This window comes from Trachypithecus francoisi, unplaced genomic scaffold, assembly GCF_009764315.1.
Source record: "Trachypithecus francoisi isolate TF-2019V2 unplaced genomic scaffold, Tfra_2.0 Lachesis_group6, whole genome shotgun sequence".
NCBI lineage: Eukaryota > Metazoa > Chordata > Mammalia > Primates > Cercopithecidae > Trachypithecus > Trachypithecus francoisi.
In genome coordinates, this window is record NW_022681471.1 from 84,372,374 (window position 1) to 84,386,634 (window position 14,261).

The following is a 14,261-nucleotide window of genomic DNA, read 5'->3' on the forward strand; positions in this document are numbered from 1 at the left end:
TTATTTTTTGTGTATGGTAATTGTGAATGGGATTGCGTTCCTGATTTAGCTGTTGGCTAGTTAGCCACACCAATACCTCAGAACACAAGAATAAGACTCCTACTGCCACCTTGTGGCAGTATACTCTAAAGGGGAGGCTCTCATTAGTTTGGAGTGATGAAATGCTTTCTCCCTCTATGCCATGCTGTATCATGTCCCTATGTATGTTGCATACTTCTACACATGCCATCTCTTCTGACCAGAATCATCCTTCCCTGAACCTTATCGATGTGATGGATATTAGGTCTCATGTGTGTGTTATCTCAACCCAAGTAACCATTTCTCTATGAAGCCTTTTCTGTCTCCCCATCTTTCTCAACACAAGTAGAAATAACCTCTTCTTTCTTTGTGTTCCAATAAGCTTAATTCCAATAATCCATGTACAGATGTCTACGTGTTACCTAGACCAACTTACTACTGATTTTTTTTCACATATCTCCCTTCTCAAAAACTTAGTGGATCAAACATATGAATCTAGGCGTGACTAATCTTAGGGTCTCCAAACTACAAAGCAAAAGGCAGACACAGATTATGAAAGTTCAATGATTGCTCTACGGCATGTTTTATGGATCTATGGAAAAATGTGTGTGTATATATATGTGTGTGTGTAGATTACATATACACACATATATACTCAATTTGTAAACGTTTTAGTCAATTATTTTGTGTCCTTAATAATTTTTTTACTAGACATGCTCCATTTTGAAATCAGAATTAAAATTGCTAGTATTCCTTTCTTTCTTTTTTTCTTTTTTTTTTACTTTAAGTGCTGGGATACATGTGCAGAACCTGCAGGTTTGTTACATAGGTGTACGTGTACCATGATGGTTTTCTGCACCTATTAACCAGTCATCTAGTTTCCTTCCCCTCACCTCCCACCCACCAATAGGCCCTGGTGTGTGTTGTTCCCCTTCCTGTGTCCATGTGTTCTCATTGTTCAACTCCCATTTATGAGTGAGAACATGTAAAGTTTGATTTTCTCTTCCTGTGTTAGTTTGCTAAGAATGATGACTTCCAGCTTCTTCCATGTCCCTGCAAAGGACATAATCTCATTCTTTTTTATGGCTGCATGGTATTCCATGGTGTATATGTACCACATTTTCTTTATCCAGTCTATCATTGATGGGCATTTGGGTTGGTTTCATGTATTTGCTGTTGTAAATATTGCTGCAATAAACATACATGTGCATGTGTCTTCATAGTAGAATGATTTCTATTCCTTTGGGTATATAAGCAGTAATATGATTGCCGGGCCAAATGGTATTTCTGATTCTAGATCCCTGAGGAATCACCACACTGTTTTCCACAATGGTTGAACTAATTTACATTCCCACCAACAGTGTAAAGGTGTTTCTCTTTATCCACAGCCTCGCCAGCATTTGTTGCTTTTTGACTTTTAATAATTGCCATTCTGACAAGCATGAGATTGTATCTCATTGTGGTTTTGATTTGCATTTCTCTAATGATCAGTTATGTGGAGCTTTTTTTCATATGTTTGTTGGCCACATAAAAGTCTTCCTTTGAGAAGTGTCTGTTCATATTCTTTACCCATTTTTTGATGAGGCTGTTTTTTTCTTGTAAATTTGTTTAAATTCCTTGTAAATTCTGGATACTAGACCTTGTCAGATAGGTAGATTGCAAAATTTTTCTCCCGTTCTGTTTCCTGTTCACTCTGATGATAGTTTCTTTTGCTGTGCAGAAGCTCTTTAGTTTAATTAGATCCCATTTTGTCAATTTTGGCTTTTGTTGCCATTGCTTTTGACGTTTTCGTCATGAAATCTTTGCCCATGCCTATGTCCTGAATGGTATTGCCTAGATTTTCTTCTAGGGTTTTCATGGTTTGGGGTTGTACATGTAAGTCTTTAATGCACCTTGAGTTAATTTTTGTATACAGTGTAAGAAACGGGTTCAGTTTCGGTTTTCTGCATATGGCTAGCCAGTTTTCCCAACACCATTTATTAAATAGGGAATCCTTTCCCCATTGCTTGTGCCAGGTTTGTCGAAGATCAGATGGTTGTAGATGTGTGGTGTTATTTCTGAGGTCTCTGTTCTGTTTCATTGGTCTATATGTCTGTTTTGGTACCAGTACCATGCTGTTTTGGTTACTGTAGCCTTGGAGTATAGTTTGAAGTCAAATAGCATGATGCCTCCAGCTTTGTTCTTTTTGCTTAGTATTCCCTCGGCTACATGGACTCTTTTTTGGTTCCATATGAAATTTAAAGTAGTTTTTTGTAATTCTGTAAGAAAGTCAATGGTAGCTTGATGGGAATAGCATTGAATCTACAAATTACTTTGGGCAGTATGGCCATTTTCACGATATTGATTCTTCCTATCCATGAGCATGGAATTATTTTTCTTTTGTTTGTGTTGTCTCGTATTCCCTTGAGCAGTGGTTTGTAGTTCTCCTTGAAAAGGTCCTTCACATGCCTTCTTAGCTATATTCCTAGGTATTTTATTCCCTTTGTAGCAATTGTGAATGGGAGTTCATTCATGATTTGGCTCTCTGATTGTCTATTGTTAGTGTATAGGAATGCTTGTGACTTTTGCACATTGATTTTGTATCCTGAGACTTTGCTGAAGTTGTTTATCAGCTTAAGAAGTATTTGGGCTGACATGATGGGTTTTTTAAAAATATAGAATCATGTTGTCTGCAAACAGAGACAAATTGACTTCCTCTTTTCTTATTTGAATACCCTTTATTTCTTTCTCTTGCCCAATTGCCCTGGCCAGAACTTCCAATACTATGTTGAATAGGAGTGCTGAGAGAGGGCATCGTCGTCTTGTGCCAGATTTCAAAGGGAATACTTCCAGCCTTTGCCCATTCGGTATGACATTGGCTGTGGGTTTATCATAAATAGCTCCTATTGTTTCGAGATATGTTCCATTAGTGTGTGGTTTATTGACAGTTTTTAACATGAAGGGATGTTGAATTTTATCAAAGGTCTTTTCTGCATCTATTGAGATAATCATTTGGTTTCTGTCATTGATTCTGTTTATGTGATGGATTACATCTGTTGATTTGTGAATGTTAAACCAGCCTTGCATCCCAGGGATGAAGCCGACTTGATCCTGGTGGATAAGCTTTTTGATGTGCTGCTGTATTTGGTTTGCCAGTATTTTATGGAGAATTTTCACATTGATGTTTATCAAGAATATTGGCCTGAAATTTTCTTTTTTTATTGTGTCTCTGTGAGGTTATGGTATCAGGATGATGTTGGCCTCATAAAATGAGCCAAGGAGGAGTCCCTCCTTTTCAACTGTTTGGAATAGTTTCAAAAGGAATGGTACAAGCTCCTCTTTGTACCTGTGGTAGAATTCAGCTATGAATCCGTCTGGTCTGGTCCTGGGCTTTTTGTTTTTTGTTTTTTTGTTTGTTTTGTTTTGTTTTTCTGTTTCATTTTGTTTTGTTTTGTTTTTGATTGGTAGGCTACTAATTACTGCCTCAATTTTATAACTTGTTATTGGGATTAGACTTCTTCCTGGTTTAGTCTTGGGAGGATGTTTGTGTCCAGGAATTTATGCATTTCTTCCTTATTTTCTAGTTTATTTGTGTAGAGGTGTTGTTTATAGTATTCTCTGATGGTAGTTTGTATTTCTGTGGAGTCAGTGGTGATATCCCTTTTATCATTTTCTATTGTGTCTATTTGATTCTTCTCTCATTTCTTCTTTATTAGCTTAGCTAGCAATCTATCTATTCTGTTAATTTTTTCAGTAAATCAGCTCCGGGATTCATTGATTTTTTGAAGGGTTTTTCATGTCTCTCTCTCCTTCAGTTCTGCTCTGATCTTAGTTATTTCTTGTCTTCTGCTAGTTTTGGATTTGTTTGCTCTTGCTTCTCTAGTTCTTTTAGTTGTGATGTTAGGATTTTGATTTGAGATCTTTCGAGCTTTCTGATGTGGGCATTTAGTGCTATAAATTTCCCTCTTAACACTGTTTAGCTTCATCCCAGCGTCTCTTTGTTCTCAATGGTTTCAAATAACTTCGTTATTTCTGCATTAATTTCATTATTTACCCTGGAGTCATTCAGAAGCAGGTTGTTCAATTTTCATGTAGTTGTGTGGTTTTGAGTGAATTTCTTAATCTGAGTTCTAATTTGATTGCACTGTGGTCTGAGAGACTGTTTGTTATTATTTCAGTTCTTTTGCATTCTCTGAGGAGTGTTTTTCTTTCAATTATGTGGTTGATTTTAGAATAAGTGCCATGTGGCACTGGAAAGAACGTATATTCTGTTAATTTGGTGTGGAGAGTTCTGCAGATGTCTATTAGGTCCACTTGATTCAGAGCTGAGTTCAAGTCCTGGATATCTTGGTTAATTTTCTGTCTTGCTGATCTGTCTAATATTGACAGTGGGGTGTTAAAGTCTCCCATTATTACTGTGTGGGAGTCTAAGTCTCTTTGTAGGTCTCTGATAACCTGTTTTATTAATTTGAGTGCTCCTGTATTGGGTGGATATATATTTAGGATAGTTAGCTTTTCTTGTTGAATTGACTCCTTTACCATTATGTAATGCCTGTCCCTTTTTTATCTTTGTTGGTTTCAAGTTTGTTTTGTCAGAGACTAGGATTGCAACCCCTGCTTTTTTTATTTCCATTTGCTTGGTAAATTTTCCTCCATCCCTTTATTTTGAGCCTATGTGTGTCTTTGCACATCTCCTGAATACAGCACATTGGTGGGTCTTGACTCTTTATCCAATTTGCCAGTCTGTGTCTTTTAATTGGGGCTCTTAGTTCATTTAAATTTAAGGTTAATGTTGTTATGTGTGAATTTGATCCTGTCGTCATGATGCTATCTGGTTATTTTGCACACTAATTGATGCAGTTTCTTCACAGTGTCATTGGTCTTTATGTTTTGGTGTGTTTATCGCTTCTCAGTCTTTTGGCTAAGATCAAGTGTATATTTTGGTGTGTTTTGCAGTGGCTGGTACCAGTTTTTCCTTTCCATATTGTGCTCTTGCAAGGCAGGCCTGGTGGTGATGAAATCCCTCAGCATTTGCTTGTCTGAAAGGGATCCTATTTCTCCATCACTTATGAAGCTTAGTTTGGCTGGATATGAAATTCTGGGTTGAAAATTCTTTTCTTTAAGAATGTTGAATATTGCCTGTCCCTCTCTCTTCTGGCTTGTAGGGTTTCTGCTGAGAGGTCTGCTGTTAGTCTGATCAGCTTCCTTTTGTAAGTGACCTGTACTTTCTCTCTGGCTGCCCTTAACATTTTTTCCTTCATTTTGACCTTGGAGAATCTGATTATTATCTGTCTTGGGGTTGGTCTTCTCATGGAGTATCTTAGTGGTGTTCTGTGTATTTCCTGAATTTGAATGTTGGCCTATCTTTCTGGGTTTGGGAAGTTGTCCTGGATAAAATCCTGAAGTATGTTTTCCAACTTGGTTCCATTCTCCCTGTCTTTTTCAGATACTCCAATCAATTGTAGGTTCAGTCTTTTTACATACTCCCATATTTCTCAGAGGTTTTGTTCATTCCCTTTTGTTATTTTTTCTCAAATCTTGTCTCCATGCCTCATTTCAGCAAGATGGTCTTCAAACTGTGATATCTTTCTTCTGCTTGATCAATTCAGCTATTGATACTTGTGTATGCTTCACAAAGTTCCTGTGCTGTGTTTTTTAGCTCCATCAGGTCATTTATGTTTCTCTTTGAACTGTTTATTCTAGTAGCAGCTCCTGTAACCTTTTATCAAGGTTCTTACCTTCTTTGCGTTGGGTTAAAACATGCTTTTTTAGCTCAGTGGAGTTTGTTATTACCTACCTTCTGAAACTTACTTCTGTCAATTCATCCATGTCATCCTCTATCCAGCTCTGCACCCTTGCTGGAGAGGTGCTGCGATCATTTGGAGGAGAAAAGACCCTTTGGCCTTTTGGGTTTTCAGTGTTTTTTGTTGTTGTTGTTGTTGATTCTTTCTCATCTTCATGAGTTTGTCTAGTTTCGATCTTTGAGTCTGCTGACCCTTGGGTGAGATTTCTGTGGGGACATTTTTTGTTGATGCTGTAGTTGTTGCTTTCTGTTTGTTTTTCTTTCAATGGCCAGGTCCTTTTCTAAAGATCTGCTGTAGTTTGCTTGGGGTTCTTTTCAGGCCCTATTCATCTGATTCACTCCCACACCTGGAGATGTCACTTAAGGAGGCACCTCTCTTTTCTGGGGGGTAGGGGCTCCCTGCCCTGTGTGGCTCTCAGGTGGGCTGCTGCACCATACTGCTCTTCCTTCCTCTCCGTGGGTCACACCAGCCACCTACTCAGTTCTGATGACAGAACCTGAATACCTCAGTTGCCAGTGCATGATTCACATGCTGCTATGGTTCTTTTTGATGTGAGCCGCCCATCTCCACTGCTTCTAGTCAGCCACCTTGGCCCCACTTCTATAGTATGTTTCTATTTAGCATTCTGGTAGTTTTGGTGGTAGGTATTCAGCTCTTATATTGTTTATGACTACTTCATAAAATATGTTGAACTATTATTGATGACCTTCTTTATCCTATTTAGTGAATTTAAGTTTAAATTTCATCTTTTATAATTCTAATATGGCTATATTTGTTTTCTTTTCATGTTTTCTGTACCAATCACTTGTGAATAGAATTCTAGATATCCTAAAGTATTAGGGAACTTGTTTACACTTTATATAGCTAGGAAGTACAAGAATAACTATCAACTTCACAGTCCGTGCTTTTTCTGCTTCTCTAGAGCACCTCACCTTCTCATCTCCAGTGATGTCCTTTATGGCCACATGGTGTTTGACCATGAAGTCTTCCATGATGACTGAACTGGAGAAGGCAGACTGGCCTCAGAGTGACGAGTAGCAGATGATATGTATACAAGTTTCTTCCCTCTTAATTCTGGTGGATGAGAGTGAGCCATTCTCACCTGTAGAAGTGGGGGGGAAGCACAGAGGGATTACCAGACGGAAAAGCTAAGGAAAGGGCAGTAAATGCGGTGCTATCCAGGGAGGGTGAGAAGTCTAACCCCTACCACCACCTGCTGCTCCTGCCTACAACACCCTTCCACCTACCCCACACTCCTCTCCAAATCCAACATCCAGCTTCTCTCTGCCTCCTACATCAAACCCAGCCTGATAGACCCATTCCAGGCCTCAGCTCTCAGGTCCTGGAAGTCTGACCGTCACTCACAACCTCACCCTGCCTCACGGCCCATGCAACCCAGGGCCCAGTCTCTGGAGGAGATAGTAGCATTCCTTTGATCATAGCAGCACAATTCACAGTAGCCGAGATGTGGAAACAAGCTACATGTCAATTGTCAGATAAATAAAGATACACCTACAATGGAATACTATGTGGCCTTTCAAAAGAAGGAAATTCTGCTCTATGCAACATGTATAAATCCTGAGGACATTATACTAAATGAAATAAACCAGTAAGGAAGACAAATGTTTCATGATTCCACTTATATGTACTTATTGTACGTTTAGCTTTTATTTCCATAATGGCTAATTATGGTGAATATCTTTTCATGTGCTTAGTAGTCCCACTATATCCTTTTTGGTCAAGTGTCTGCTAGGGTCTTTTGCCCATATTTAAATTGGGTTATTTGTTTTCTTATTATTGATTTTTGTGGATTCTACCTACAAGTTTTTTGTTGAATATGTGATTTGCAAATATTATTTCTCACTTGGTAGTTCATCTTTTCCTTCTTTCAGCACTGACTTTCTAAGAGCAAAGGTTTTAAAATTTGAGGAATTCCAATTTATCAATTATATCTTATTTAGATTGTGCTTCTATATCTAATAACTCTTTGCTTATGCCCATGCCATAAAGATTTTCTTCCATGTCTACTTCTTTTTTTTTTCTTTTTGAAACAGAGTCTCACTCACTCTGTCACCGAGGCTGGAGTGCAGTGACGCAATCTTGGCTCACTGCAACCTCTACTTCCCTGGTTAAAGCGATTCTCCTGTCTCAACCTCTTGAGTAGCTAGGATTACAGGCATGCCCACCATGCCCAGGTAATTTTTGTATTTTTAGTAGAATTGGGGTTTTGCCATGTTGAGCTGTTGACCTTAAGTGATCTGCCCACCTCGGCCTTCCAAAGTGCTGAGATTACAGGCATGAGCCAGAGCGCCCAGACCATAGATACTTTTTATCAAGTTGAATAAATCCCTTTCTATTCCTATTTGTTGAGTGTTTTATTTAAAGTCATGAATGAGTGTTGAAGTTTTCCAGTTGATTCTCTGCATCAACTGATATGATAATATGGGCTTTTTTCTTTAATCTGTTTCGTATGGTGGGTTACATTTTTGATTGAACCAGTTTTGTATTCCCAAGACATACCTCATTTGCTTGTGAAGTTTTAGTATTTTTATATATTGCTAAATGTAATAAAGGAGAGATGGGAGAATTGCTGGAGTGATGCGTTGATTAAGTAAAAGGGGTGGGATCAGCTGTCCAAGTAGAAAAGTTGGCCTTAGGAGCAGCAACCTGTAATCCACAGTAATAGGACTGGCATATGTTTGAGTAGGTGGGCAGATATGGTGAGAAATTGTGGGAGTTTTCTTCTGATGGCTTCTATTTTTGATGTGTTAACCAGTCTAATCTGAGCATAGGAAAGGTGGAAAAGGATGCCAAGAGTGCCAGGTCTAGAAAGGTTTAACACGATGATCTGGGGCTCCACCTTTCTCCAGTGAGCCTTGGTGAGTCACTGAATATTCTGGGGTAGAGGAGTGGGATATGCTTAGAGCTAGAATTCATACTTGATTTGGTAGATAGGATGGATAAGAGGGGGAAAAGTGGCAGGTGAACTGTAACCTCCGCTGGGAATGATGGGACCTAAACTAGACTACACATATGGAGACAAGGAGTTTTTATTAGCAGAGCTAGAATTGAATGGAGTTGGCAGTTGTATAGCTGAGGTAGCAAAGAGAATGTGCTTCATTCATTCATTCACTTATTTATTTACTTATTCAAGAAATATTAAGAGATTGGCAGTGGTGCATTGGGGATCAGGGCCGGAGTGAAAGCTGCAGAGTGGGCTGGCAGCTTGGCAGGCTTTGTGACCTAAGCAAAAAAATAACAGAGTGGTGGCCCTGGATGATTGGGGCCTGATTGAGGGAGGAAGCAAAGCAGGATGGCAGCCCACTTGGCTCAGGAGATTGGTTACATACAAGGGGGTTCAATAAATAGGAAAATAAATATTTGAGGATAATAAAATCCAGGTTTCTCACAGTCAGAGAAGGGAGTTAAAATATGGAAAGGGTCAAAACTAGAATTAACCCTAGTATAATATATAGGAATTGGAAACAGTGTGAATGCATGGTTTTCTATATATGAAATATAGATATAAACTAAATATAAATATGAATATATGTGTATACAGAATACACACATATCTACAAATTATCTATCTATATATCTATCTATTTAATCTATCTACCTATGTATCATCTATCTATTTTCTAGTTCTATCTGGCAGGAATCTGGGAACAGCAACACCATAGTAGCAATGAATGTATCCAGTGCCCAGACCTTGACGTCTCAATACCATTCTTCACTAAAAGGAACCAAGGATCATTGGAGAAATAGCTTTCTAAAACTAGTGCTGGGAAAAATATAAGATGAACCTGCCTACTGGTATCATGGCGGAGGTGCTTAAGAGTTTGAGTCTGTCCACCACAATTATACCTTTGAGTAATTCACCCTTATTTTTAGTGCAATCAGGACCCATAACTTGTTTATAACCAATAGAATATGACAACAGTGATGGGATGTCACTCCCATCATTAGGTTATATTATATAAAACTCTTTCTTGCTAGGATGGAGACTCTAGAGACTTTTCTTGGCTTGATGAAATAAGTGGCCATGTTGGAAAAGCCTGTGTGACAAGGTAATCAGGTAGTCTCTGCAGGTGGCTTTTAGGAACTACAGGTGGCCTCTCGTTGCTAACAGCCAAGAGCCAGCAAGAAACCAGGGCCCTCAGTCCTACTGACACAAGAAAACAAAGTCTGCCTGTGATCTTAGCAAGCTTGGAAGTGGATTCTTCTCCAATCATGCCTCCAGATGATATGGCAGGTTGGCTGACATCTTGATTTCGACCTTGCTAAATCCTAAGTAGAGCACTCAGATAAACTGTTCATGGAATCCTGACCTATTAGAAATTGTGAGATAATAAGTGTGTAGTATTTTAAGCTGCTAATTTTGTGTTAATTAATTTGCTATGCAGCAACAATATAACAATAAAGCCTAGAACATCTTGCTCTGACAGAAAGTAAGAAGGGACTCAAATAACTGTAAGCTATGACAAAAGGACCCTGAAGTAAATTTGAAGGTGCTCTCACTAGCCATATCTGGGATAATATGGGATTCAAAATAATTAATAGTATTAATATAATCCACTGAATAAAATGGGAAATAATGAATCCACATTTGTATAATTAATAACCAATAAATAAATGGAAAGAAGAGAAAGCTCTTCCTTGCTACTCTAAGGACAACGAAGTAGTATAGAAGAAATAGTATCATTAGAAAATATTTATATTGCAACCATCATAGTAATAGTTAATTCAGGCAGAAACATCAATAATTGCTAAAACTAGGGGTGAAAGCGGGATGATAAATTAATGTTTGCATAGCTTCAAAGTATCTTTCTACAAACTATAATTACAAAGGTAAAAGAATAAATTTACAGTGGAAACTCTGGCAGATACCATCAAGAAATCAACCATAACATTATCAACAATTGGACATATTGACATATGTACTTCCTGATATGATGCACTGTGAAGAGTACAACATCACTTTCACAGTATTCCTGCCAAACATGCTTAACCTGCATCTAATCATGAGGAAGCATCAGACAAATCTTAATGTTTTGCCCTTTTGCCAATATTGCAATAGTTGGTGAAACTTGAATGTACTCTCTGGGTGAAGAATACATAGGAGTGGTTGTATTTATCTTGCAGTTTTCCCTCTGTAAGTTTAAAATTGTTTCCAATAAAAATTTTAAAAGGGGCCAGGAGTGGTGTCTCACATCTGTAATCCTAGCACTTTGGGGCCAAGGGAGGTGGATCTGTCGAGCCCAGGAGTGCGAGGCCGGGGCAACATGGCGAAACTCCATCTCACAAATTACAAAAATTAGCCAGGCATGGTGGCACATGCCTGTAGTCCAAGCTGCTTGGGAGGCTGAGATGGGAAGATCACCTGAGCCTGTGGAGGCCAAGACTGCAAGCAAGCTGTGATTGCACCCCTGCACTCCAGCCTGGGCGACAGAGTGAGACCATCTCTTAAAAAAAAAAGAGGGGGGCGGAGCAAGATGGCTGAATAGGAACAGCTCCAGTCTCCAACTCCCAGCGCGAGCGACACAGAAGACCGGTGATTTCTGCATTTTCAACTGAGGTACTGGGGTCATCTCTCTAGGAAGTGCCGGACAATCGGTGCTGGTCAGCTGCGCAGCCTGACCAGCGTGAGCTGAAGCAGGGCGAGGCATCACCTCACCTGGAAGCGCAAGGGGGAAGGAAATCCGTTTTCCTAGCCAGGGGAACTGAGACACACAACACCTGGAAAATTGGGTAACTCCCACCCCAATACTGCGCTTTAAGGAAACAGCACACCAGGAGAATATATCCCACACCTGGCCGGGAGGGTCCCACGCCCACGGAGCCTCCCTCACTGCTAACACAGCAGTCTGCCGCGATATATCGCAAGGCAGCAGCGAGGCTGGGGGAGGGGCGCCCGCCATTGCTGAGGCTTAAGTAGGTAACAAAGCCGCTGGGAAGCTCGAACTGGGTGGAGCTCACAGCAGCTCAAGGAAGCCTGCCTGTCTCTGTAGACTCTACCTCTGCGGACAGCGCACAGCTGCAGTCCAATAGGGGAAGCAGCGGGGCCGGTGCAGACGCGTACGACTCTGTCTGACAGCTTTGGGGAGAGCGTGGATCTCCTAACACGGAGGTTGAGATGAGAACGGACAGACTGCCTGCTCAGGTGGGTCCCTGACCCCTGAGTAGCCTAGCTGGGAGACATCCCCCACTAGGGGCAGTCTGACACCCCACACCTCACAGGGTGGAGTCACCCCTGAGAGGAAACTTCCAAAGGAAGAATCAGACAGGTACACTCGCTGTTCAGCAATATTCTCTTCTGCAACCTCTGCTGCTGATACCCAGGCAAACAGGGTCTGGAGTGGACCTCAAGCAATCTCCAACAGACCAACAGACAGTCCTTCTGACTGTCAGACGGAAAACTATCAAACAGGAAGGACACCTATACCAAAACCCCATCAGTACGTCACCATCATCAAAGACCAGAGACAGATAAAAACACAAAGATGGGGAAGAAGCAGGGCAGAAAAGCTGGAAATTCAAAACATAAGAGCATCTCCCCCTGCAAAGGAGCGCAGCCCATCGCCAGCAACGGATCAAAGCTGGTCAGAGAATGACTTTGACGAGATGAGAGAAGAAGGCTTCAGTCCATCAAACTTCTCAGAGCTAAAGGAGGAATTACGTACCCAGCGCAAAGAAACTAAAAATCTTGAAAAAAGAGTGGAAGAATTGACAGCTAGACTAATTAATGCAGAGAAGATCATAAACGAAATGACAGAGATGAAAACCATGACACGAGAAATACGTGACAAATGCACAAGCTTCAGTAACCGACTCGATCAACTGGAAGAAAGAGTATCAGCGATTGAGGATCAAATGAATGAAATGAAGAGAGAAGAGAAACCAAAAGAAAAAAAAAGAAGAAAAAGAAATGAACAAAGCCTGCAAGAAGTATGGGATTATGTAAAAAGACCAAATCTACGTCTGATTGGGGTGCCTGAAAGTGGGGGGAAAATGGAACCAAGTTGGAAAACACTCTTCAGGATATCATCCAGGAGAACTTCCCCAACCTAGTAGGGCAGGCCAACATTCAAATTCAGGAAATACAGAGAACGCCACAAAGATACTCCTCCAGAAGAGCAACTCCAAGACACATAATTGCCAGATTCACCAAAGTTGAAATGAAGGAAAAAATCTTAAGGGCAGCCAGAGAGAAAGGTCGGGTTACCCACAAAGGGAAGCCCATCAGACTAACAGCAGATCTCTCGGCAGAAACTCTACAAGCCAGAAGAGAGTGGGGGCCAATATTCAACGTTCTTAAAGAAAAGAATTTTCAACCAGAATTTCATATCCAGCCAAACTAAGTTTCATCAGTGAAGGAGAAATAAAATCCTTTACAGATAAGCAAATGCTTAGAGATTTTGTCACCACCAGGCCTGCCTTACAAGAGACCCTGAAGGAAGCCCTAAACATGGAAAGGAACAACGGTACCAGCCATTGCAAAAACATGCCAAAATGTAAAGACCATGAGGCTAGGAAGAAACTGCATCAACTAACGAGCAAAATAACCAGTTAATATCATAATGACAGGATCAAGTTCACACATAACAATATTAACCTTAAATGTAATGGACTAAATGCTCCAATTAAAAGACACAGACTGGCAAACTGGATAAAGAGTCAAGACCCATCAGTCTGCTGTATTCAGGAGACCCATCTCACACAGAGACATACATAGGCTCAAAAAAGGGATGGAGGAAGATCTACCAAGCAAATGGAGAAAAAAAAAAAAGCAGGGGTTGCAATCCTAGTCTCTGATAAAACAGACTTTAAACCATCAAAGATCAAAAGAGACAAAGAAGGCCATTACATAATGGTAAAGGGATCAATTCAACAGGAAGAGCTAACTCTCCTAAATATATATGCACCCAATACAGGAGCACCCAGATTCATAAAGCAAGTCCTTAGAGACCTACAAAGAGACTTAGACTCCCATACAATAATAATGGGAGACTTCAACACTCCACTGTCAACATTAGACAGATCAACGAGACAGAAAGTTAACAAGGATATCCAGGAATTGAACTCATCTCTGCACCAAGCGGACCTAATAGACATCTATAGAACTCTCCACCCCAAATCAACAGAATATACATTCTTCTCAGCACCACATCGCACTTATTCCAAAATTGACCACATAATTGGAAGTAAAGCACTCCTCAGCAAATGTACAAGAACAGAAATTATAACAAACTGTCTCTCAGACCACAGTGCAATCAAACTAGAACTCAGGACTAAGAAACAATCAAAACACTCAACTACATGGAAACTGAACAACCTGCTCCTGAATGACTACTGGGTACATAACGAAATGAAAGCAGAAATAAAGATGTTCTTTGAAACCAATGAGAACAAAGATACAACATACCAGAATCTCTGGGACACATTTAAAGCAGTGTGTAG